General features: G+C 40.9%; 1 protein-coding gene and 1 non-coding gene across 3 annotated transcripts in view; one reads left to right on the top strand and one right to left on the bottom strand.

Moving 5' to 3' along the window:
• Positions 1-5,533: 5,533 nt before the first annotated feature.
• LOC118910336 (U6 spliceosomal RNA) lies at positions 5,534-5,640 on the bottom strand. Its single transcript, XR_005023917.1, has one exon. It is a non-coding gene; the product is annotated as a U6 spliceosomal RNA (small nuclear RNA).
• A 347-nt stretch (positions 5,641-5,987) lies between these two features.
• The window catches only part of AKAP6 (A-kinase anchoring protein 6), a 631,616-nt gene continuing 610,112 nt past the window's right edge, over positions 5,988-27,491 (top strand). For both annotated transcript variants that reach the window (XM_036881256.2, XM_036881257.2), the window contains exon 1: positions 5,988-6,135. The gene's annotated coding sequence lies outside the window, so the exon portion shown is untranslated. The remainder of the gene's footprint in view (positions 6,136-27,491) is intronic.

Genomic DNA, 27,491 nt, shown 5'->3' with positions numbered 1-27,491 from the left:
TTTTAAAAATTGTATCTTTTTATTAGAAGTTTTTAATTTTGATTAAGTCCAGTTATCAGTTTTTTAATGGCTTCTGTTCTCTGTGCCCTATTTTACAAATCTTTGTTAACTCTAAGATTGCAAAAATATTTTCCTGTTTTCTTTTAGAATCTCTATCTCAAATTAATTTTTGGACATTTAAAAAAACAACAACTGAGTTTGATCTTACTTTTTAGGAACTCTCAGATATGCTAAAACTCTATGTAACTCCCTTGGGATTCTTAAATGAAAAATATTTTATTGAAACAAAAGCTTATTACCTAAAACAGAAAGCTGATTTTGGTTGATAAAACATTCATTCAAATAATGGAATTATTATTTATTTTATTCCATTATTTTTCAAAAACTGAATATTTTATTTTTATTTCTATTGTATTGTATTCAACAACTGAACACTAACGGCAATTGTGAATCAGTTGTTTTAATGGAGGACAACATAGGCACAAGTCCTGGTTTGGGTCGTTTTATTGTTTTTTATAGTTGCAGTTTTCCCTTTTTTTTTTCTGACTACAACAATTATATTACTTTTTATTTCATGAGTAAACTTCAGTAGTCTAACGGTAACCAGAAGCATTTTGGAAGACAGACATGAGCTGGTCTGAGACTGAATTTTTTCCTTCAGAATCTAGAAACAGAACTAGAGTTGACTGAAGTATTTCATCTTACCATATTCTATGTATTGATTGCCCAAGAATATCAAAATAGTTCGTATAGATTTTCCTGGTTAAAACTATGTTAGGACATCTCTGATGTTAAATTAAATCACAGAATAATATAAGCAGCATGGATGTGAATTCTGATGATCCTGAGTTTGAATGCTGTCTCTCCCACAACCCAGTTTTGTTACTTATATGAATTGAAGTGGGGTACATAATTCTTTTGAGCATCACTTTCTTCAGCTGTAGAAAAGGAAATACTTACTTCTTAGAATAATGGCAAATATTAAATGCAATCCTATATGTAAAATGCCTGTCAAGTAGTTGGTGCTCAATAGATATTACCTCCCCCCTTTTCTAATTCTTGAGTCATTTTCTCAAGAACAAATACAAAGCTACACAAACTCCAGAAATTAGGTTTTTCTATATTATCCTATATAGTGTTTCTCAAATTGCAATCTAGAACCTCTTGGAGTCTTCAGAGAGATTCTTAGGGGTCAGAGGGTTTTCCTGCAGGATTTTTAAAACAAATCGTTTTTATTGGTATGATTATCTTAAAACATTAAGATAAGCAGACTCTAAAATATCTAAATAAGTTACATTCAGCTTATAACAGAGCATTGCCATGAGATTTCAATATTAATTTTCATTTATTTTTTCCATTTCTTCTTACTGAGCTAAGGGGTCATCAGTGTGACAGTGTGTGTAACTGGCTGCTGTTAGGTTGGCAAGTTCTACAATCTAAATGATAGCAATGGCCAGTATCTGCTGCTATTCTCTTGTCTGTGAAGGCAAAATTTGTATTTCCTAGTGATAATATACATGTGAATAACATTTTCAGTGACCAAGACTTTAGTTTCTTATGTTTTTAATAAATCAGTACTTTGATTTCACATCATGAAAATGACATGCCACTAAGTATTATACTCTTTTGGAGGGACTAATGGAAAATGAACACAAACTGAATAATATAAATGCTGTATCTGCACCAAGTAAAAGCCAAGTGTTTTCAGAACATTCTATACAAATATTTAATGGTAATTTGAATATTCTAAATTGAAAACAGGGTAGAAGCAATAAAAATAAAATCTGATTTATGATCAATTTTGAAATGGTGTAACTGAGACACTTAAAATATCTATTAATTGTATCTCTGAAATTCTGCATCTCAAGCCTCATTCGTGGCAAACATGATGCTGAGTCTGTTTGAAAAACCACAAGGGCAGTGATGCCTGTGTCAGACTTGTTTCCCTGTAGAATCCTGTCTTGGGGGTGGGTGGGTAGTTTTGATTATACAGACTATCCATTAATTTCTCTCTTGCTAACAATTGTTGGAATATTGGCCAAATAGAGTCCCAAGCAGATATAAAGAAAACACTGTGAGAAGCCTAGTTTCTTTTTTACCTTCAATGGACTGACTATGACCTCAAGTCCCTTAACTTAAAAAAAAGAAAGTTTAAAAAATATTTCTAAGAACTTAAAGCTAACTTCAGTCAATCTTTTCTTGTTCCAAAGTTTAGCAAAATCTGATTAGAAATGTATTTAGTGCTGATTTTAATTATACTATTATGCTAAACATATTTGAATAAATAATACAACTTCAGAGTCATCAATAATATATTGGCATTCAAGGATTGCTCACTGGCAGAGTGTTAAGTATGAGGCCTGATTTTCCTAAATTACCTTATTTCATAGATTCTCAGCTCCCGTCTAATTGTGTGCTATGTCCTAATTTCAGAGATGTTAAAATATGAAAAAAATGTGTCCTAGTATCTGTAAAATTGAGTAGTAAACAAAGGTTTAATTTTCTTAGAACATACTTAGGTGAGTTGGTATGCTCTGCATTACTCAAAACACAGAAACAGATTAAGTACAGACTGAACCTGAGGCTACATCTTTCCACTATCAAACCTAACAGTGGTGATTTAGTTCCAGCTAAACATATGATTCACTGCAATAAATGAATGTTGTTAATTTGAATTGTATTGATTTGTAGTTTTGCATTTCAATTGTTAAACCTGCTTTGATTTTAGAATTTATAACAGTTATAAGAATTAGTTTATACCTGGTTTTAAGTTTATATATTTAAATAACAAAATAATAGAAGTAATTTTAGCAATACCGGTGGTCTAAAGAGAACTAAGTGCTTTAAAGGAGGTCATACATAGCTTCTCTGTGAGAAATTCTTTAACCTAGCATTGTTCAGTAGTGCTATCATTCTTTTAAATTATGCTTTCTTGCTATTTCTGTACACATCCACTGATTTCCCCAAAGGATTTTATCTCTTGTCAACATTCATTTTTTTTTCCTATATGTGGTAAACCTTTTTCCTCTTTTTAGAGTATAAAGGGTTTAAACGTGGTCATGCAGGATTGTAGCCTGACTGAAGGAGCTTGTAATACCTGGAGACATCAAGTTCATGATCCTGGAACTCTGACCATCCTTCCAACTACAGATTCCTCTATCCATGTATAACCCTTTAATAAACTGATTGTAGGGTTTCTAAATAGAGAAAGAACATGAAAGGTTTCTGATCTCTTTTTTCAAATCATAAAACCAAACATCAATTTATTATTTCTTAATAGCTTTGAAGTCAGTCATTGCCGACTTATTGGAAAGACAGGTCATTGCAAGAAATATATCAAAGCATATTTTATTTGTAATTGGGCAATTTAATTCAGTAGGTGTGTTATTTTTTTGCCTAATTTTTGTGGGTGAGAAGACACATTTTCATTACTTTTTAAAAGCTGTGAAAGAACATAATTTTAACCAAAAACAAAGAGAAAGATCGGTTACTGACAATCCCTGTAGGCTTTCTATTCCTTTCTCTATTTTTGTCTCAGCAATAACGGAAACTCTTAGATGGTTTCACACAATTTTCTTTTTGTAGACCATAAAATGTGTACTGATTAAAAAAACTTCTCAAAATTACTGATCTTTCACAGTTTTTTACTTCAAAATAGTGTCATAGTTCAGAGAAAGGGTAGGACGACCACAGGAAGGGGAAGAAAGTAGTAAAACTCCATTATGTAAATATGCCATATTCCTTACTAAGAGTGTCAATTTAACATAACGCAGGCAAACCTATTCCCTTCACTTCACCTCAATAAATGGAGTACCGGAACCACCTCAATATCAGAGGCTTTCACCTTTGGCACACGCAAGGCTATCACTTGAGCAGTATGGTTTGTGCAGTAGTTAAAATCAGAATATTTAAAACTAATCTTCAGTATTGCAAGTAGGTCTGTCCCGCATGTTTGTATTACAACACGGCTAAGGTTAGAGTGCAGGGAAGTATAAGGAGAGTAATTGTCCAGTACAACTCCAACAGTCTTAGCGCTCGAATCTACCTCTCGGGCGAAATAGGTGGACTTCAGCCTGCTCTGCGTTTCAGCGGGTTGGAAGCCAGGCTCCAAGGTGACGTAGCGGGAACACTGTTCAGGGCCTGGCCACCCATCCGGGCTTCTCCACCCGCGACCCCACAGGCGTCTGCGCAGAGTGGACGCAGCATGGGTAGGCGAGCTAATGCTCACAGAGCCCGGGCAGGTTTAAGTGTGGTGCTGACAGTCCAGAATTGAACGGTCCCTCGTCCGCAGGAATTTCCCAGGAGCTGGACAACGCCTTCTGGCACTGGCACAAGGTCCCTATGTCACGGAGCGAAATATCGGTAGCATGTTCCATGTATTTGCGAGGACGACCCATACGCGACTCAGAGCCCTAGTGATCCAGCGCCCTGGTAGCCCAGCAAGCCAACCGATTCGCAAGCTCTCAAGACTTGGCTGAGAGGGTGGGGGCTGGGGTGCCGCCTGCTCCAGGAAGGCCGCCGAGACCGCCTCAGTTGCGCTGTCTATCCCGGCCCGCTCAGGACCACTACAGTCCCACGACAGCGCGTCTCTCGCTCGCCCGGCCTCGAAGGCGCCTCTCGCACAGGGGTATCCGCCGAGATCGCCTCTCCAGGCTCGCTCCGCTGCCCGAACGAGGTGACCAGAGACCCCGCAGTCCCAGACCTAGGTCCTGAGATAGGGCCCCCTTACCCAAGGGTCCCTGTGTGCTCATTTGCATGTCCTACCCTGCAGGTAAACCCGACGGGTCCTCAAGGCTACGATCAAAGCACCAAACATGCGGGCCTCGAGAGGTGGGCTCCGTTGCATCAAATTTCCCTGAACATTCCGAAGTCGCCAGTTCAATCACCTTAAGTGGGAGAGGCCGGAGACCGCCTGGCCTTAAATGGGCTGTGAGCGAAGATAATGTAAGACCGTTCATTTGGTCCCGGACCTCATGCTTCCGTGAGCTTGAAATTGATTTCTTCTATTAGGCTATAGCTATAGTTTTTGGTAACAGTACTTAACCTTTGTGCGTCTCAGCCCCAGAGAAGGTGTCGGGTACGCTTGGGTGTCAGTATCACCCAAGAATGTAGTTGCCAGCACTTCTGCTTACTTTCTTTCTAAAAAGGATTGGTTAGTTGTCTTGCATTAATATATAAGTGAACTATCTAGAAATGATTTAGTAACGATCCATCGAGCAATTCATGTGCCACTTTTGCAGTGAACAAGAGCCAACCTACATGGACCTCTGGAACTGTTGAAGGAGATAAGAGCATAAATAAGTTTACTTCAGAACTTTATATTTTATCAAGGAAATGAAAGTTGACATTTTCTTATTTCCCCGATAATGTGGAAAGGGCACATTTGCATGTAAATTTCCAGGTGTAACTCAACTTCATTCGCGTTTCATAGTACACTTAGACTTTCATAGTAAAAGCAGATTTTACTTTTGTTACACGTTGTGCTTGACTCAGACTAATTAGCAAAAGGTGGCAGGGCGTTGGGAGAACTGCACAAAATATGGAACGCTTCACGAATTTGCGTGTCATCCTTGCGCAGGGGCCATGCTAATCTTCTCTGTATCGTTCCAATTTTAGTATATGTGCTGCCGAAGCAAGCACGGCATTTGGGTGTGCTCACAGCTTATAAAAGATCTGGTGATCTATGGCTCCTTTCTACTTACGGCGATCAAATTGCGTGCCTTCCTGGCGACTTCGGGACACACAGGGAAATTTTATACGAGGGGATCCACCCCCAAGGCTCGCAGTTTGGTGCTCTGATCATAGGCTGCTGTGGACCTCTCGGTGTGACATGCAAACGACCATACGGGGAACCTTGGGTAAGGGGGCTCATTGCCGGACAGCGAGTCTTCGGATCTTCGCGCTGGGGCCGCGGAGCATGCTGGGAGCAGCGGTCTCGGCGGACGTCCGTGCGCGCGCAGCGCTCCGGAGTTCTCCGCGAGCCAGAGACGCGCTGTGGCGGGGCGGTCCTCTTGTTGGGAGGGCAGGGCGATAGGATGCCGCAGTTGGGAGTTTGTTGTTTCCCACTTACACTCTCTCTGATGAATATTTTTTAAAAAGTAACCACCCAGCGGTATCACACGTCGAAAAGTTAAGGTAATTCCTTAATATCACCTAAAGTCACTCTACTTCCAAATTTTTTTGATTGTTTAAAGGATGCCTTTTATTGTTGGTTTGTCATAGATATCCAAACAAGGCTCTATCCCACATTGTATTTGGTTGCTTGCCTCTTAGTTCTATATTATCCTCACAGTACCCTTCACCCACCCACCATTTCTCTTATGCCTTTGATTTATTGGGGAAACAGGATATTTGCCCTATAGAAAGTCGCAGTTCTTGTATTTGGCTCATTTCTTACTGATATTTTCGTTGTTTATCCTCTGTTTCTTGAAAATTTATAGTTAAATATGAAAGCCTATTTAGATCCTGGTTCAATTTTTTTAAGCATGCTAGGTTCATTAGTAGGGTGTGTACTTCCTGTTGTGTCTCAGCTTGAGGCGTGAACCAGTGGGTTCAGGTGAGGGCGTCAGCCTGACCCCGACATTATAGTGTTTCCCTCAAATCTTCCACTTAATGATTTTAGAATACAGTGATGAATGTTGCCCAGGGAAGGGGTCTGGTGGTATGTAGGTTGGTTGGTTGATTTTTAATCCTTGGCTCATGAACTGTAAGGATGTAAACCCAAGGCCCCTGGTGCCCAAGTTCTGTGCCCCAGAAGAGAAAATTGAGAGAGTAAGACCAGGAAAAGAAATGAAAGAGGAGTGTCGATGTTTTCTGAGTCTCTGGATCTTTCAGTCCTCTTCATAGTTTGGTTACATGAACTAGCAAATGACCTTTCTTACTTAGCTAATTTGAAGTTGCCTTTCTGTCTCCTTTACTTGTAAGAGGCTGTAACTCTGGGGGAAGCATGTTCCCGGAGCGGGGTGAATAAACCGGTGTGACCAAATCAGTGTAAAGAAAGGTTAGAATGGGAGAAATCTGTTCATTGCTCAGCGTGAGGCCCAGCTCCATTCTTCCCCTCTGGCCACCGTTCTCCCTCCCCATCTCTCCCCTCAGGGCGTGCACTTGGCTTCTCCACCTGCCCCTTTCAGGAGAAACCAGACCAGTGACACAACAGAGAGGAGAGAACAGCCTCTCTCCACCCCTTGTCCCAGAGACACTCTTCTTTCATTTCTTTTCCTGGTGTTTTTCTCTCAGTTTTCTCTCTTGGGACACAGAACTTGGACACCAGGGGCCTTGGGTTTACATCCTTATAGTTCATGAACTAAGGATTAAAATATTCTAGACTAGTCCGACCATCTTCTGAGGTCAAAGCCATGGCTCTTTCCACTGCACCACTTGTAGTATTACAAGGTCATACTATTTGAAACAGGTTACAAAAATAGAATGAAGACTTCAAGCCCGTCATTTTACAACCACATTCTTGAGTTCTACTCATTGCAGTGCAACAACAGGATATCACAAACTGATAAGTGAAAAGTCTACCTTATACTTTTTATTCACAGAAAGGGAACATTCAGTGATGTGATGTAATTGAAACAGGCAAACACCACAAAGCATTTACTCATCAGGAATTTTTCTCTAATTAAAAAGAAGAAGAAACTCAACCCAAATCCTCACATCCTCTTGAGCAGGGAACAGATGAGTCAATTAGAACCACAGCTTCAGTGACCAGCTTTACCTGTTGTGAAACTGGTGAATTCCATGTGGGGGAAGGAGGGTATCAACCTGGGCTGCAGGTTGTAGTCACCAGGAGAGCTTTTCAAAAAAAAAGTGAAAGAGACTATCAGGGATGAGTTTCCTTAATTTCTTGTCTTTAGTACAAATGTACCCATATTTACACCCATCCTTCTTCCCTGTCTTTTGGTATCAGGGGAGAAGTGTCCCTTGTATGAGAAAAACCTAGTTTTGAGCTCTCAGCCTTCACAGATCTGCATCAGGCTTGTCACCCCCTTTTTTTCCTCCCTCCCATCTCCATTCTTCTCCATCTGACATGCTGCACATCAAGTGAAGCTTGTCTGAGTTCCCCACCAGGCCCCTTCCTTTGTTGCTCCCTCCGTTTATGGCCATACCCCATTCCCTCATGTTCCTCCCATTAGTTCCCCAGGACTTCCCCTAAATATCCCACCTAGAAAGAACTCCAGGGATTTTTCAAAACTCACCAGTCTTGGGTTTTATTTCTTCAGGCCTGTTAGCTAACCTCATAAACTAAAATGTACTAGAACATTATTTTCCAAACTTGCTTAGTGATAGATTCCCAGACCCAACTCCTTACATCTCTGGAGGATTCGCCTGTGCCAAGGCATTTAAGGGATGATCTGGTGAATCTCCCAGATGACCTATCTGTATTTTTGCAGGCTACTTTTAGTGAAATAATAAAGTTACTGTGGCAAGTCTGGTGTGAGATAGTATTGTGCTTGGGGCTCTTTCACAGCAACAAGTTCCTTTAATTTGTAGCAGATAACCTCATGTTCTGCTTCACTGAAAGAAAAAAAAAGTGAAAGAGACTATCAGGGATGAGCTTCCTTAATTTCCTGTCTTTAGTACAAATGTACCTATATTTACACTCATCCTTATTTCCTGTCTTTTGGTTTCAGGGGAGAGGTGTCCCTTGTATGAGAAAAAATTGTGCCCAGGTGGGCAACTACATTATATAGACTCTAGAGAATATACTCCAGAGTTATCTGATTTCAAGTCTAAGGAAACTATCTTACAACTCTGTAAATTGTGTTTCTAGAGATGTAAAATCTGTCCTGACCAGTAGAGAGTCAACTGACTTCTCTCTACCACTGTGGAGGAACCTAGTTTTGTTTCCACTTGTACATTCATTTTAACATTCCTCTACTCCATATAATTTGTGATTTTTTATTTCTTTGAGCTGGTTACACCATCTATCTTGTTCCCTCATAATTAATAAATTCCATAAAATCTTTCTTTATGAGAGGCATAATTTTTATCTTTCAAGAAAAATTGTCTTTTAACAATTTGGAGGTCTACTGAGATGCCCAGTGGGGTCACCTAACAAAATCAGGTATATTTTCACCAAGTAAGTAGAGCTCATGTGCTGCTTAAAGCTCAGACACATCTTTTTTTGCTCTAAAAATGGTAGAATTTTGCCGACTTTCCATTTTTCTAATTTGAATGTGGTCCTCTATTAATTTTGTGGTTTGTTTTGTTTACAGCAATGAGTCCTTGCCTGCTCTTTGTAGCACATTGATTGGGAATTAGTTTTGATCTGATCATTTGGTGAGTTCTGTGAATGGTTAGTGATTTGTAAAGATCTAGTCTGTTGTGTGAAAGACAGCTAGTTTTGCATGAAAGAGAGACTAGTTTGGTAGTCTTGTTTGCCTATTGGTTTGTTTGGGTTCAGATCAATTAAGAATGTTGTGTGCCATGAAGAAGAATAGCTCTTGATTTCTGATAGTAAAACATCTATGTCTTCTCTGATTTATCAGTGTTATATATAAGACAAGTGTATGTTTTTGTTATACTTGGGTTTTTTTTTTAACTTATACAAGTTTACTGATCAAATAAGCTAACATTAATTCTACATAATACTTGCTTATGAAAGATGTAAATTTGTGTTTAACCAAATTGAATCCTTAGTCCAATGAACTTTATTTTATTACTAATTATGTTCTGTGTTAGTCAAAATGGTGCCCGACCCCCACACTCTTCAACCTAAGATGGCAACCATTAAGTTTTGGTTTCCTGAGATTAGGTTCAGCTTCCCACTCATGACACAGAAAACTCTGTGATGCAGACTAATAAAGTCCTGCCAGCTGACCCCAACGATTCCATAACCAACCAGCTCATGCCAAGAGCCTTAATAGGATATATAAGCCAAAGCCCCCCAGCCCACGCTGCTGCTCTCTCACTCTCACGGGCAGCCACCCTGCCACTGCTAAATAAATCTCTTGGTTGGATATTTGTTTCTCGGTGTGGTTGTCTCTTCCCCTAAGGAATTCGGTGGTGTTTTATGGGTGCCATGACTCGGATGGGACTCCCCCACCAGGAGTGGGACACCCATCCGTTAGAGGATGAGACCATTTGAGACCTCCCTGAGATAGTGGTCAGCCTGCACCCATCCTCTCAATCACCTTCCTTTCATCCACCATTGCCTTCGAGATCAGTGAGTTCCCCAATTCTGAATCCCTCAACCTCAAGGGTTGCAAAATGGGAAGCTGACCATTGATCGTCTGGAACTTCCTGGGGCCACCTGTGAGGAAGGAAGACACACCACTCAGACCTTTATGGTCCCGGTGGTCCTTGAGGGACTCTCATCAGTCCCAGGGCTCGGCCGGCAGTAAGACAAGACCCTTTCCTCTCCCTCTCACTTGGCCTGGGTCTCACCTTTTCTCCTGCTCTCCAAAAACCCTGGTGCTGGAGACCCATCAGGGTCCCTTGACTATTGGGACTTGGTGACGACCGACTCCCATAGCCCAAGATCTCACCTGATATTTGACCTAAGCCGGGACGCCCCTCTAGTCAATATATTAACACCCTTATATCCACATGGGGGAGCATCTTCTCTGCTGGCCGACTCCCCACTAATATGTCTTTTAGACAATTTAAATACTCTTAGCCTAACTCCAGACATCAGGCCCAAAAAATTCATCAAACTTTGTACCCAAGATTGGCCCACTTACCTGTTAGATAACCAAAATAAATGGCCCCCACACGGGTCCTTAGATCCCACCCTCCTGCGAGATCTTTACAACTGTTGTGAGCAATCGAGAAAATGGGTAGAGATTCCGTATGTTCAGGCTTTCTCCCTCCTCCAATCTAATCCTTCCTTATGCACAAATTTTAACCCAAAACATGTCCTACTAGCATATAGACCCCCCTCAGCCATCCCTTCTTCCTCTGTGGTGTTTGACCCAGTGGACAAGCCACCTCCCTACAGACAACAGGCTCCACAACCCCCAACCCCTCCAATCCCAGCACCACCCTCAGCACCAACTTCACTGGTACCAGCTCCTCCTACTCCCTCTTCTCCTCCTTCTCCCTCTGCTCCTACCCCCACCTACCCTTCTTTCAGTCCTCCCGCCACTTGCTCCCGCACCCCATCTACTCACTTGCCAAAGGTTATAGCCCCTCTTCGGGAGGTGGCCAGAATTGAAGGAATAGTCCATGTTTATGTTCCCTTCTCTCTGGCAGACCTCTCCCAAACTGAAAAGCGTCTAGGCTCCTATACCACCAATTCAACCTCATACATCAAAGAATTTCAGTATTTACTCCATGCATACAGCTTAACATACCATGACATCTACATGATCCCTTCCAATACACTGCTCCCAGAAGAGCACAGGTGAGTATGGGAACAAGCTCGTACGTACGCTGATGAAGTTCATCAAACTACCCCTGCACATCCAATAGGGGCACAGGCTGTTCCAGACCAAGATCCTAACTGGGATTACAACACTTCTGGTGGACTAGTCCTCTGGGATCAATTCTCCACCTGCCTAGTCGTGGGACTTAAATGAGCTGTGCAAAAGGCAGTCAATTTTGAAAAACTACAAGAAATCATTCAAGAAAAAGACACAAACCCCTCCACTTTTCTGGCTAGACTGACTAAAGCCCTTCAGCAATACACCAACCTCAATCCAGAAACCCCTGATGGCCGACAACTCCTCATGACCTATTTCTTTTCCCAGAGTGACCCCGACATAAGGGCTAAATTAAAAAAATTGGGGAGGGAGCCTCTTACTTCTCAAACTGAGATTTTAGCCACAGCTTTTAAAGTTTATCATAAGAGAGACAAAAAAGCCAAATGGCAAAAGTACCAGAATTTAGCGCAAGCCCTAAGAGGCCCCAGCCCATCCACTGTGACAGGACAATGAGGAGGATGTCCTCCACCAAAAATGCCTCCAGGACCCAGTTTTAAGTGCAGGACGGAAGGACATTGGGCACATGTGTGCCCCAATCCCAGGCCACCACCAGTGCTGTGTCCCAAGGGCCATTCTGGAGGTCACTGGTTGGTAGATTGCCCCAGCAGCCACAGGGTAGCTGGATCAAACTCCAACCCAAACCCAGACCTCTTTGGCCTGGCGTCAGATGACTGATGAGTCCTTGGGAATCCCCTCCCGATGAATGTCATCACCTCCCAGGAGCCCAAGGTAACCATTCTGGTGGATGGACATCCCATTAACTTCCTCCTAGACATGGGCGCCACGTTCTCAGTATTGAGGGAGTTTTGGGGACCTACCTCTCTATCTAAATCCCCTATTGTCAGGGTAGGGGGCAAAACAATATTTCCAAAAAAGACCCCCATACTTTCCTGCTCATTCTCTGGTCACCCCTTCTCCCACACATTCCTAGTCATGTCCCAATGCCCTGTTCCCTTGTTAGGATGAGATATATTATCAAAATTCCAAGCTTCCATTTAATTTAGCCTCGCTCCTTCCCTTATCCTCATTCTTGCAGAAGCTATCGAGCCAACACCCAATCGAAGCCCTTCCATCCCCCCCATCAGTGAACCCCCAAGTTTGCAACATAACTACCCCCTCCTTAGCAAAATGCATGCCTGTTAAAATTCACCTAAAAGACCCCCTACACATTCCTTGCCAACCCCAATATCCCCTGCCCACCACTAACCTTCTAGGGCTTCAGCCAATCATTGCACATTTACATAAGAAGGGTCTCATTAGGCCCACACATTCTCCCTATAATACCCCCATTTTAGCTATAAAAAAGCCTAATAGCTCTTTCTGCTTAGTGCAAGATTTAGGACTCATAAATACCACAGTCAAACCTATCCACCCACTAGTACCAAACCCATATACAATACTACCCTCCATACTCAACTCTTCCCTCTATTTTTCAGTTATTGATCTCAAAGATGCTTTCTTCACCATCCCTTTATTCCCTGAATCTCAAGACATCTTTGCTTTTACCTGGACTGACCCCCCCCACACCAGTCCCAACAATTCACTTGGACACTACTCCCCCAGGGATTCAGAGATAGCCCGCACATACTTGGACAAGCCCTCGCAAATGACCTTAAGGAGCTAACACTCCCGCAGTCCACACTTCTCCAATATGTTGATGGTTTCCTTCTGTGCAGCCCCTCTCTTCAAGTCTCTGAGGCTGATACCATTACCCTTCTTAACTTTCTTTCTGAAAAAGGATACCAGGTCTCACCACATAAAGTTCAGTTATCTCAATAAACAGTCACATACTTAGGAGTCCAACTATCACATGGCTCCAAGGCCATCACTCTAGACTGATAAAAACTAATTCAAGAATTACCCACCCCAAAAACAAAGGAAGAAATACTCTCATTCCTAGGTCTAGTAGGGTACTTTTGAGCCTGGGTTCCCAACTTATCCCTCCTAGCTGCTCACCTTTATAGTTTAACAAAAGGAGACTCAAGGGAACCCCTACTCAACTCTGCCAAGACTCCCTTCTTAAAGCTCCAACAAGCTCTTCTCCAAGCTCCTGCCCTTCACTTACCAGACATACAACAACCTTTTACTCTATACATACATGAAAACAAAGGACTGGACTCAGGAGTCTTAGGACAAATGAAAGGTCCCACTTTCGGTCCTGTAGCCTATCTCTCCAAAAAGCTAGACCCTACAGTTCAAGGATGGGCTCCCTGTCTAAGAGCCTTGGCAGTGGCATATGTCCTAATCCAGGAGGCAAAAAAACTCACTTTTGGAGGCGTGATCACAATCTTATCACCCCATTACTTAAAGGACCTCCTAACATATAAGGGATTAAAGACCCTTCCCCACTACCAAATCCTTTCGCTCCTTGTCTCCTTTCTACATGATTCTTCTATCTCCTTTCAGGCCTGCTCATCCCTAAATCCTGCTACATTACTCCCTGTTATGCAAGACTCGCCCTTCCATCACTGTATTGAAACCCTCGAAGACCTCTTCCCATGTCCCTCCCATATGAAAGAGGGACCCCTAGAAAATCCTACTCATGTTTGGTTCACTGATGGCAGTTCTCTTCTAATGAACGGGGAATGGCTGGCAGGATATGCCTTTGTTTCCCTAACTGAAACCACTGAAGCAAAATCTCTGCCACAAGACACAACCAACCAACAGGCGAACTCTTTGCAGTCAAGCATGCCTTCGAACTAGCCACTGATTGCTCCCTGACACTTTACACTGATTCCAAGTATGCTATGCTATCCACACCCTTCTTTATCACTCAGCAATCTGGAAAGAAAGGGGACTATTAACTACCAAAGACACCTCCATTACCAATCCTAAACTTATCACAGACCTCCTCCATGCCTCTCTCCTCCCTCGTGAGATAGGAATCATTCACTGGTGCTCACACCAATCCGACTCATCCCCAATAACAATAGGCAACTCAAAAGCAGACCAGACTGCAAGACAGGCAGCTATGTCAGAAAACCCAACCATTGCTCTAGCCATTCCCCACTGCTCTTCCAATATTCCTGATAATTTCCCTCCCAAACATGACCTCTTTTCCTACTTACACTATTTCACACCAGCCCACAAAATTTAAAAATGTTTCTCAACTCCTTCTTTCCTCTAACTGCCAAAGACCTCAAATACATCCAACAGCTAACCACTGACTATTGTATCTGCCAAAGAGCTAATCCTAACACCCCTTTGAAACCCAGCTCTTTTCCAACTCATCAGGCTAGAGAACATATCCCTGGAGCAGGCTGGGAGCTTGACTTTACTAACATGCCCAGAGTCCGAAAACACACATATCTCCTGGTGCTCATGGACACATTCTTGGGATGGGTTGAGGCCTTCCCCACTTCAAACAAGAGGGCTTCCACCATCGCTTCAATTCTTCTCTCAGATATAATCCCGAGATTTGGAATGCCCACCTCATTTCAATCGGACAACGGCCCAGAATTTGTTTCCCACATTACACAAAGAATTACAGGAGCTCTCAACATCCCATAGCATTTCCATATTCCTTATAATCCCAAAACGTCAGGAAAATTTGAACATACCAATCAAACACTAAAAAATATTCTTACCAAACTCTCTCTAGAATTACATACTGATTAGATCAAACTCCTTCCTCTAGCTCTGTTCCGTCTTCAAGTACTCCCAAAAAACCTTCATCATTATCCCCTTTTGAGGTCATGTATGGTAGACCTCTGCTCCCCCCCAGAATAACTCCTTCCCTTCACCTTCTGCCTGAACACTTTTCTTATCCCCTTCTTTCTTTCATTCGCCCCTAGCTCTGGAGACATCAAGAGGCCCTATTACCCGATCCCCTGAGGTCTCACATCTCTTTTCCCCAGACTCCGAGTGACTGGGTATACTTCTTCTCTCCCTCCACAGACTCCACTCCCTTAACCCCGAAATGGAAAGAACCTCTAAAAATCATTCTCTGCACCCTTACTGCCGCTTGATTAGAGGAGTCCCCTGGAAAATTAACCTCGTGGATTCATATCTCCAGGTTGAAACCTGCCAGACCTCTGGGAGACAGCTCAGGAGAAAAAGCCTCAAACCTGACTCCTCCACGCTTCACCTGCACCCCCTGCACAACAGACCTGCTAAAACTCTGCCTCTCCTGTCTAAAGATCACCCCCCACCATTCCCAAGAATGGATCTTAGCATCCCCACCTTATTCACTCTTACCCTCTGCTTCCTTACTCCCTTTGCCAATACATCATATGTTTGGAGATTCAAGTTGAGGGAGACATATACAAAAAATACCCCCACAAAAAACACTGCCCTGGCAGCCACAGCTGATTATCCCACAACAGGCTGTGCTTACACCATTACAATTTCCCCACACAACTCCGAGCTGATACAACAAGCCACTCGGCCCTACCTATGCTTCACCTTCGACCAGACAAAAGAATCCTGTCGCAACTGGTGGGTCGAAACTTATGGGGGCTGCCCATACTGGTAGTGCAAAATACATGATGCATACAACAGCGCAGGAATGTTCAAATTCAACTTGAACACAAAAACCTACACATTAACAATTTCTGACCCATAGGATTCCTGATGGGCAACCGGAGTGACAGGAAAATTCTATTCCAATGGATACTCATCTCACCCCTCTGGGGAGTTTAGTTTAGGTAGAGAGTATGTCTCCATTGCTACCCAGCACTCCCAACTATCATCCAGCATACAACGCTCTGAGCAAATACTTGTTAGTCAACTAGAAAGCCCAGACCCCGACTCCCCCCTCAGATCCCTCCTCATCCCCTTCACTCTACTCTTGGTTCCGTATCATACGAAACACTCTTGCCTTCTTAAACCTCAGTACCCCCATCCTAAAGCCAACCCACTGTTTCCTTTGTGCCTCTTCAGCTTGGCCCTTATTAGCTGCAGTCTCTCTTAACATCACAAATTATAACTTCTTGACCTCAGGAACCCCTTTCAGCCCAATTACCAATGTTCCCTTATGGGAACCAGAAACAGACAATATCTCACTCCCCTTACATGCCTGCATTTTTCCAAACTCCCTTACTAATGTTTCTCTAGGGAGAGGCAATTGCGCTTATAACCAAACCATCTCTACAACCTCCTATTCATGACCAGGAGACTTTCTCTGGTGTAACGGCACTCTCTCAAACCAAATTCTACCCAATCAATCAGATTCTTGTTTTCTTGTCACTATTGTCCATCAACTAACATTATACAGTAGCTCCGAAGTACAATGGTTGCTTCCTTACTCCAGAACCTGCCAAGCGGCCTTTCTTCTCATTATGGTCGGGATATCCCTCTCTGCCTCTGCAGCAGGAATGGGCCTCTCAGGAGGAGCCTTAGGACACTCCCTATGAGCAGTAGATGACCTTAATGCCAAGCTACAAATGGCTTTAGATTCCACCGCTGAATCCCTGCCCTTACTACAGAGACAAGTTACATCTCTAGCCCAAGTGACCCTTCAAAACCGGCAGGCCCTAGATCTTCTAACCACCGAAAAGGGATGGACTTGCCTCTTCCTTAAAGAAGAATGCTGTTATTATGTCAATGAGTCAGGACAAGTGGAAGAAAATGTACATAGACTGGCCGATCTTGCAGAAAGTCTAAAAAGGTCCCCCGCAAAGACTAGCATAATGGGACTCTTCCAGTCCTCTCTCCTCACTTGGCTCCTGCCTATCCTCGGTCCTTCACTCATGACCCTTCTTTTCTGTACCTTCCTGCCCTGCACAATTAAATTCATTCAAAATTAGATCAGCAAAATTTCTAACCAGACTTTCAACCAGCTCCTCCTTAGGGACTACCAGTTGCTGAAGGATGTGGACTAGATGAGTGCTGAAATTCCTTAAAGTGCTACAGGAAGATAGCTGGCTCCTTCCAGACGTCCAACACACCAGTGATTGGTTCAAGGGACTGTTCCATCTCTGGATCAAGGGAACATTTCTTGAGTTCTCTGAGGAAGAGATCTTCACCTTTGGGGCCTGGGTGTACATCATCATGAAACTGACAGCCCCCACCTTGTTTGATCATAGCTCTTCCCTTTTGCACCCCCCATCACAGCCCCCTTCCAGCAGGAAGTAGCCAGAGAAATCAACAACATCCCCTCTCCCATACTAAATAAAAAAGGGAGGAATGTTAGTCAAAATGGTGCCTGACCCCCACACTCTTCAACCTATGATGGCGACCGTTAAGTTTTGGTTTCTCGAGATTAGGTTCAGCTTACCGCTCATGACACAGAAAACTCTGTGACACAGACTAATAAATTCCCATCAGCTAACCCCAACAATTCCATAACCAATCAGCTTGTGCTAAGTGCCTTAATAGGGTATATAAGCCAAAGCTCCCCAGCCTGCCCTGCTGCTCTCTCACTCTTGCATGCGACCACCTTGCCACCGCTAAATAAATCTCTTGTTTGGATATTCGTGTGTCGGTGTGGTTGTCTCTTCCCCTAAGGAATTTGGCGGTCTTTTATTCTGTAGTATGTCAGCTTGAAGATAAATTTCCAAGATCTAGGTAACTTAAAATCTTGGATTGGGCTTATTAAATTTAACATTGTGTTAATTAATGGAAAATCACTGGATATCTAGATCACTGGATACCTTCTAAGTAAGATCAAATGCTGAAGTATTAATTATTAAGCATAATTTTAACTTTCTTTGCTTCTTATTTTTATATACTATAGAAGGACTATATCTTTGGGTCATGTTAATGAACATGTTCATTTTTGCTGGTTTGTGAAGTTGTATATGAGATATTAGCAACTATGGAAAAATTGTGTAATATGAATTCATGAGCTCTGCATCTGATAAAATGCTGGGGTATGACAGCTCATATTATCCACCTCCAGTTCTCTCGGCAAAGTAGGAGTTATTTTGGTTGAGTTATAATTATTATATATGGTTGAGACTACACTGAGAAGCAATAGTTTCAGAGAAATTTAACTGTATATGCTTCTGTTTTTTTCAAGAAAAAACTAGTTTTGTCCTAAAGCAGCAGCATGAAGGTTTTCAAAAGATAACCTTACTTTTCTTTTAATCTCTCTAATATTTGTAAGGAGGTCCCATCTGGCATTTTTCATGCTGACAAGTTAGATCAAGCAAATAAGACAGAAAACACTATCGGGCTAGAATTTTATCAATTTTATTATACGTGCAAAAAAAACCCAGTTTTTTTTTTCTATTTCTTGTTCATTTCTATGCCACTGATTTCTGCTCTTTGTTATTTCCTTCCTTCTATCTACTTTAGGTTTAATTTGCTCTTCTTCCTCTAGTTTCTTAAAGTAGAAATTTAGAGTATTAATTTTAGACCTTTCTTCTTTTCTAATAGAAGCATTTAAAGGCAAAATATTGCCTCTTGGTAATGTTAGCTGTTTTAGTGTACCCCACAGATTTTAATGTGCTGTGTTTATATTTTCATTTGATTTAGGATATTTACTTTCCCTTTTTCTTTTTTCCCCTTTGTCATGTGGATTATTTACATGCTTATTTTTAGTTTTCAAATATTTGTGGGATTTTATAGGAATCCTTGTATTCTTTTTCTAATTTCATTCCCTTGTGGTATGATTTCAGTTATTTCATATTTATTTTCACTTGCTTTGTAGTCCAGGAAATGATATGCCTAGTGAATGTTCCAATATGTACAGAAAAAGACGTGTTCTATAGGTACTATAGGTTCTATAGGTACTATATTTCATTCCCTTGTGGTATGATTTCAGTTATTTCATATTTATTTTCACTTGCTTTGTAGTCCAGGAAATGATATGCCTAGTGAATGTTCCAATATGTACAGAAAAAGACGTGTTCTATAGGTACTATAGGTTCTATAGGTACTAATAGCAACGTTAGTTGATAATATTGTTTGAATCATGTATATCCTTACTGGTTTTTTATACTTCTTCCATCAGTTATTGAGAGAAGACTGTTGAAATTTCTAGCTGTAATTATGGAGTTCTCTATTTGGCTTTTCATTTCTAACTGTTTTTGCTTCATATATTTTGAAGCTCTGTTAGATATGTACGCATTTAGAATTACTATGTCTTCTTGAGAAATTATCCCAGTATCATTATGAAATGTTCCTCAACTATCACAATGGCCAAAATTAATCAAAAGGAATTTTGATAATTTATAAAAACATTTTAACTAGAAATACAACTTGTATTTTACCAAAGCCACATCCCCTTTTCCTGCTTTGATTTTTTCTATGGCAACCATTTCTGCCACACAGTTGTTTTCTGTCTTACCCCCACTAGAATAAAACTTCCAAAGAGCAAGACTTCATCTGTTTTGTTACTGTTGTATCTCAACTGCCTGTCAAAATGATCTCACTAAATACTTTCTGAATTAATTCATGTATGAAAGGCTGTAAGAACATACTATCTCCATGACTCAGCTCCACTTACTCCCTGGTAAGATGGCCTCTGCTCACACAGGGGCTATCTCAGAAGGAAGCTGTACTCCCTACTGTGCTCTCACACTGCCGTGCAGCACAGCTAGCACTGCAGACCAGTGCTGTCTTGGGTTCTTAGGGTCTCAGGAAGATGTTGGTTACATGATTCTTTGTTGTAACCTTCTCTTAATATTTCAGCCACTTCTAGTCTAACTAGGATTTAGTGCTGAATCATTCCAGAATGGTGAGTTTGAGTGACAGACACCCAGACGCTGGCCCCTCACCCTGGACTCCTGGTACTAGTCTGAACTCACTCCTTTAGGAGGCTGTTCAGGCCCTTATATAATATGGACTCTTTGGGCCAGCCTCACTGCTTCTGGGTGTGGCTTTATATGTCCCTGAATTATAAGGTGAGTAGGAGTTTGCTTCTTATACCAAGATCCTAGCTTTATAAAACATTTCACATCTCCTTATCCATACCGTGGTTTCTCTTGCCCCACCAGCTCTGTTCATTCACACAGCTGAAGGTTTTGGTTTTCTTGGGAAATTTAAGCTTCAAATCCACCAGAGAAACTGAGACTGTCCCCACTGTAATATTTGATAATGCAAAATGCAAGTAAAACATTTATCAATAAAATCCATTTCTCTCATATTAATTTCTAAACAGGGAAAAAGCTCTTCTTAATTAATTGTTAATTAATTGTTTTGGATATCATGGAAAGATGCATGGGTTTGATGGTCAGAGTTTGAATCCAAACCCCACCCCTTGGACAACCCACACCCTCTTGTTATAAATAGGGATAATAATAACATCTGCGCCACTTGCTTCTGAGGGATGAGGAAGGATCTGCGAGAAATGCCTGGGAAGCTGTTGCCCTGAGAAGCTCTTTCAACTTTAAGATTTGTAGTGATTGGTATTTTTAGTGATTAATTCAAGAAGAGCATTTGGGTATGCATCAGAGGTCTTCACTACATCCTGAAGAGCACCTGGCTACAGCTCTTAAACTGGGATAAATGCAGTCCAGTATCCATCGGCAGTTACTGTGGAAGCTGAGACCATATCTAAAAACCCTGGAAAGGAAACTGTGTAGCTGGGAGGAAAAGCACATTTGGAGCCAGTTACCTTTTCTATTTCTTTTTCAAAAGCTTAAAATATTAGTTACTTGTTTAATCTGAGCACAAAAGCTGCATACATTTGGGTTAAATACATGAGATTACTTGTTCATTATATGAGGAAAATGAGAGAGATAAGATCTATTGTCACTTTGGGGAAGTTAAAGCTTAAAAGTCATACTACAAGTGTCTACTCTGTACCTACTATTAGCCTACTGAATTTTCTTTTTATCTGTGATGCCTATCAGCAGGATCAAATTGTATTCTTGATTTGCTGGAAGTCCAGTGTAATTATTCAGGACCTGAGAGGGGGAAAAAAGCCATCCAAGCACCCAATAGTGTTCTTGCCAGAAAATTCCTCATCCTTATGATAATGTATAATTAATTCTGATTTATGCCAAGCTCACAAGCTCCATGTTTTTTTCTGTGTCCTTCATTGGCTACACTGTGTCTACGACCCATAACTGTTGAGCCCTCCCCTCCCATCCCTGCCCCACCCAGCCTGGATCCTGCTTTCCTCTTCAGTAACTTTGGGTGAGCTCAGTTGCTTGGGGTTTGGTTTAAGAGTGGGCATTTCATATCATTGGTTCAGTGGGGGACATACTCCAGTGCGCTCAATATCTCCCATCACATGAACTCATTTTTTTATTTATTTACTTATTTAAAATGTTTTTATTTAGGTATAATTAACATATTGGTTTCAAGTGCACAACATAATGATTGGATATTTGTATGTATATAATGCAAAATGATTACCAAGGTAAGTCTAGACACCACACAAAGTTAACTTTTAGGATTTTCAGTTTTTCTGAAAACTCTTTTCAGTTTTCAAGCATACTGTAAGATATGATTGACTCTAGTCATCAGCTGTACATTACATCCCCATGATATATTTACTTTATGTATTTATTATTCCATTTTTAACTGGTACCTCTTGATTCTCTTTACCCACTTCATCCACACCTCAACTTCCTCTCCTGTGGCAACCACGATTGTCTTCTGTATGTATCTTTTTTTTTTTGTAGATAATTATTTTTTATTGAAGGGTAGTTGACACACAGTATTACATTAGTTTCAGGTGTACAACACAGTGATTCAACATTTATATACATGATAATTCTAGGTACCAGCTATCACCATACCAAGTTGTTACAATATTTTGACTATATTCCTTATGCTATACATTACATCCCGGTTACTTATTTATTTTACAATTGGAAGTATGTACTTTTTTTTTTTTTTGTGAGGGCATCTCTCATATTTATTGATCAAATGGTTGTTAACAACAATAAAATTCTGTATAGGGGAGTCAATGCTCAATGCACAATCATTAATCCACCCCAAGCCTAATTTTCGTCAGTCTCCAATTTTCTGAAGCATAATGAACAAGTTCTTACATGGAGAACAAATTCTTACATAGTGAATAAGTTACATGGTGAACAGTACAAGGGCAGTCATCACAGAAACTTTTGGTTTTTCTCATGCATTATGAACTATAAACAGTCAGTTCAAATATGAATACTCATTTGATTTTTATACTTGATTTATATGTGAATACCACATTTCTCTCTTTATTATTATTATTTTTAATAAAATGCTGAAGTGGTAGGTAGATACAAGGTATAGGTAGAAAACATAGTTTAGTGTTGTAAGAGAGCAAATGTAGATGATCAGGTGTATGCCTGTAGAATATGTGTTAATCCAAGCTAGACAAGGGCAATAAAACATCCACGTATGCAGAAGATTTCTCTCAGAACAGGGGGGGTGAGGTTCTAAGCTTCACCTCTGTTGATCCCCAATTTCTCACGTGATGGCCCCCCTGCAACTGTGCCTGTCTTAGGCTGTTCCTCCCTTGAGGAATCTTACCCGTCTCTGGCTAACCAGTCATCTTCCGGAGCCATACATGGAAATGTAAAGTTGGTAAGTGAGAGAGAAGCCTTATTGTTTGAAAAGGTAGGCTTTTTACTTCTTTGCCCTGTGGCTTCTATGCCCAGTGTTTGTCTTGAGGTATCTTTACCACTTGGAAGAATTATGATACTCAGTAAATTTGATATGAGGCACGAATTCTATTTAAGGGTTGTAATTTGGAAGGAAGAAGAAAAGCTATAGAAGTAGCAGGCGGCAGAAAACATGGGAAGATTGATTATTTCTTTGACATATCTTCTTGTAGAGTAACTTCAGAATGTATAGGTTTTAAGCTACTACTTAAATTGTGCACACACATTAACATAATAGGAGTATAGTTACATAACCAAAGCATACCTGTAATTACCAGCCATCTCCAGTGAAACCAAGAAAACCAGTTAGGCACCTTAGGCATTTGTGAAAACTTATCTATGATATGGTGGATATTGTCCAACTGAACTTGAACAGTCTGAGAGAAATCAGACAAATTAAAACAACCCATTACTGGGGACTGTTCACATCCCATATGTTCTTTTAACAGTAAATAGTCTGTAGTTGTAAGATTTTGGAGCGCTACAATTTGCACTTCTCCTAAATTCTTGGTTGAGTTCCAACAGTATAGATCCAGCCAATGGGTTGTTTTACTGTATGCACAGGCCAGCTTAGATATCTCCTTCTTCATTCCCAAGGAGAGTCCAGGAACTGGTGGGATGAGTGCATTTACAGCTGTAGCAGTGCGTGGATCTTTGTTGGGGTTTTTTGATGATCATCTTCTGGCATGAGTCTTCCAGAGAGTGCTGATGTTGGAAGTTCTTTTCCATATTGTATCTTAGTTGATTTTCGGGGAAGCCAAATTAGGCTTTGATCCTCTGTATAAACACAAACAAACCCTTTGCCCACACTTTGATATGCCCTTTATACCCTTGTGTAGAACTCATTGGAGGTCACCACACAGGAACTGCCTTTTTTTTTTTTTTGTTATCATTAATCTATACTTACATGATGAATATTATGTTTACTAGGCTCTCCCCTATACCACGTCCCCCCTATAAACCCCTTTACAGTCACTGTCCATCAGCATAGCAAAATGTTGTAGAATCACTACTTGCCTTCTCTGTGTTGTACAGCCCTCCCCTTTCTCCCACACCCCCCATGCATGCGAATCTTATTACCCCCTTCTTCTTCCACCCCTTATCCCTCCCTACCCACCCATCCTCCCCAGTCCCTTTCCCTTTGGTAACTGTTAGTCCATTCTTGAGTTCTGTGATTCTGGTGCTGTTTTGTTCCTTCAGTTTTTCCTTTGTACTTATATTCCACAGATGAGTGAAATCATTTGGTATTTCTCTTTCTCAGCTTGGCTTGTTTCACTGAGCATAATACCCTCCAGCTCCATCCACGTTGCTGCAAATGGTAGGATTTGCCCTTTTCTTATGGCTGAGTAGTATTCCATTGTGTATATGTACCACATCTTCTTTATCCATTCATCTATTGATGGACATTTAGGTTGCTTCCAATTCTTCGCTATTGTAAATAGTACTGTGATAAACATAGGGGTGCATTGGTCTTTCTCAAACTTGATTGCTGCATTCTTGGGGTAAATTCCTAGGAGTGCAATTCCTGGGTCAAATGGTAAGTCTGTTTTGAGCATTTTGATGTACCTCCATACTGCTTTCCACAATGGTTGAACTAATTTACATTCCCACCAGCAGTGTAGGAGGGTTCCCCTTTCTCCACAGCCTTGCCAACATTTGTTGTTGTTTGTCTTTTGGATGGCAGCCATCCTTACTGGTGTGAGGTGATACCTCATTGTAGTTTTAATTTGCATTTCTCTGATAATTAGCAATGTGGAGCATCATTTCATGTGTCTGTTGGCCATCTGTACTTCTTTTTTGGAGAACTGTCTGTTCAGTTCCTCTGCCCATTTTTTAATTGGATTATTTGTTTTTTGTTTGTTGAGGCGTGTGAGCTCTTTATATATTCTGGACGTCAAGCCTTTATCGGATCTGTCATTTTCAAATATATTCTCCCATACTGTAGGGTTCCTTTTTGTTCTATTGATGGTGTCTTTTGCTGTACAGAAGCTTTTCAGCTTAATATAGTCCCACTTGTTCATTTTTGCTGTTGTTTTCCTTGCCCGGGGAGATATGTTCAAGAAGAGGTCACTCATGTTTATGTCTAAGAGGTTTTTGCCTATGTTTTCTTCCAAGAGTTTAATGGTTTCGTGACTTACATTCAGGTCTTTGATCCATTTTGAGTTTACTTTTGTATATGGGGTTAGACAATGGTCCAGTTTCATTCTCCTACATGTAGCTGTCCAGTTTTGCCAGCACCATCTGTTGAAGAGACTGTCATTTCGCCATTGTATGTCCATGACTCCTTTATCAAATATTAATTGACCATATATGTCTGGGTTAATGTCTGGGTTGTCTAGTCTGTTCCATTGGTCTGTGGCTCTGTTCTTGTGCCAGTACCAAATTGTCTTGATTACTATGGCTTTATAATAGAGCTTGAAGTTGGGGAGTGAGATCCCCCCTTCTTTATTCTTCTTTCTCAGGATTGCTTTGGCTATTCGGGGTCTTTGTTGTTTCCATATGAATTTTTGAATTATGTGTTCCAGTTTATTGAAGAATGTTGCTGGTAGTTTCATAGGGATTGCATCAAATCTGTATATTGCTTTGAGCAGGATGGCCATTTTGACGATATTAATTCTTCCTAGCCATGAGCATGGGATGCATTTCCATCTGTTAGTGTCCCCTTTAATTTCTCTTAAGAGTGACTTGTAGTTTTCAGAGTATAAGTCTTTCACTTCTTTGGTTAGGTCTATTCCTAGGTATTTTATTTTCTTTGATGCAATTGTGAATGGAGTTGTTTTCCTGATTTCTCTTTCTGTTGGTTCATTGTTAGTGTATATGAAAGCCACAGAATTCTGTGTATTGATTTTGTATCCTGCAACATTGCTGTATTCTGATATCAGTTCTAGTAGTTTTGGGGTGGAGTCTTTAGGGTTTTTTATGTACAGTATCATGTCATCTGCAAATAGTGACAGTTTAACTTCTTCTTTACCAATCTGGATTTCTTGTATTTTTTTGTTTTGTCTCATTGCCGTGTCTAGGACCTCCAGTACTATGTTAAATAACAGTGGGGAGAGTGGGCATCCCTGTCTAGTTCCTGATCTCAGAGGAAATGCTTTCAGCTTCTCGCTGTTCAATACAATGTTGGCTGTGGGTTTATCATAGATGGCCTTTATTATGTTGAGGTACTTGCCCTCTATTCCCATTTTGCTGAGAGTTTTTATCATGAATGGATGTTGAAGTTTGTCAAATGCTTTTTCAGCATCTATGGAGATGATCATGTGGTTTTTGTCTTTCTTTTTGTTGATGTGGTGGATGATGTTGATGGACTTTCGAATGTTGTACCATCCTTGTATCCCTGGGATGAATCCCACTTGGTCATGGTGTATGATCCTTTTGATGTATTTTTGAATTCGGTTTGCTAATATTTTGTTGAGTATTTTTGCATCTACATTCATCAGGGATATTGGTCTGTAGTTTTCTTTTTTGGTGGGGTCTTTGCCTGGTTTTGGTATTAGGGTGATGTTAGCTTCATAGAATGAGTTTGGGAGTATCCCCTCCTCCTGTATTTTTTGGAAAACTTTGAGGAGAATGGGTATTATGTCTTCCCTGTATGTCTGATAAAATTCCGAGGTAAATCCATCTGGCCCGGGGGTTTTGTTCTTTGGTAGTTTTTTGATTACCGCTTCATTTTCGTTGCTGGTAATTGGTCTGTTTAGATTTTCTGTTTCTTCCTTGGTCAGTCTTGGAAGGTTGTATTTTTCTAGGAAGTTGTCCATTTCTCCTAGGTTTCCCAGCTTGTTAGCATATAGGTTTTCATAGTATTCTCTAATAATTCTTTGTATTTCTGTTAGGTCCGTCGTGATGTTTCCTTTCTCGTTTCTGATACTGTTGATTTGTGTTGACTCTCTTTTCTTCTTAATAAGTCTGGCTAGAGGCTTATCTATTTTGTTTATTTTCTCGAAGAACCAGCTCTTGGTTTCATTGATTTTTGCTATTGTTTTATTCTTCTCAATTTTATTTATTTCTTCTCTGATCTTTATTATGTCCCTCCTTCTGCTGACCTTAGGCCTCATCTGTTCTTCTTTTTCCAATTTCGATAATTGTGACTTTAGACCATTCATTTGGGATTGTTCTTCGTTTTTTAAATATGCTTGGATTGCTATATACTTTCCTCTTAAGACTGCTTTTGCTGTGTCCCACAGAAGTTGGGGCTTAGTGTTGTTGTTGTCATTTGTTTCCATATATTGCTGGATCTCCATTTTGATTTGGTCATTGATCCATTGATTATTTAGGAGCGTGTTGTTAAGCCTCCATGTGTTTGTGAGCCTTTTTGCTTTCTCTGTAGTTTATTTCTAGTTTTATGCCTTTGTGGTCTGAAATCTTTGGAATTTACAGAGGCTCTTTTTGTGGCCTAGTATGTGGTCTATTCTGGAGAATGTTACCTGTGCACTTGAGAAGAATGTGTATCCTCTTGCTTTTGGATGTAGGGTTCTGTAGATGTCTATTAGGTCCATCTGCTCTACTGTGTTGTTCAGTGCTCCCGTGTCCTTACTTATTTTCTGCCCGGTGGATCTATCCTTTGGGGTGAGTG

This window comes from Manis pentadactyla, chromosome 11 (assembly GCF_030020395.1).
Source record: "Manis pentadactyla isolate mManPen7 chromosome 11, mManPen7.hap1, whole genome shotgun sequence".
In the NCBI taxonomy this organism is placed as follows: domain Eukaryota; kingdom Metazoa; phylum Chordata; class Mammalia; order Pholidota; family Manidae; genus Manis; species Manis pentadactyla.
Note: the sequence above shows the minus strand (reverse complement) of the source record. Positions and strands in the feature narration are given on the sequence as shown.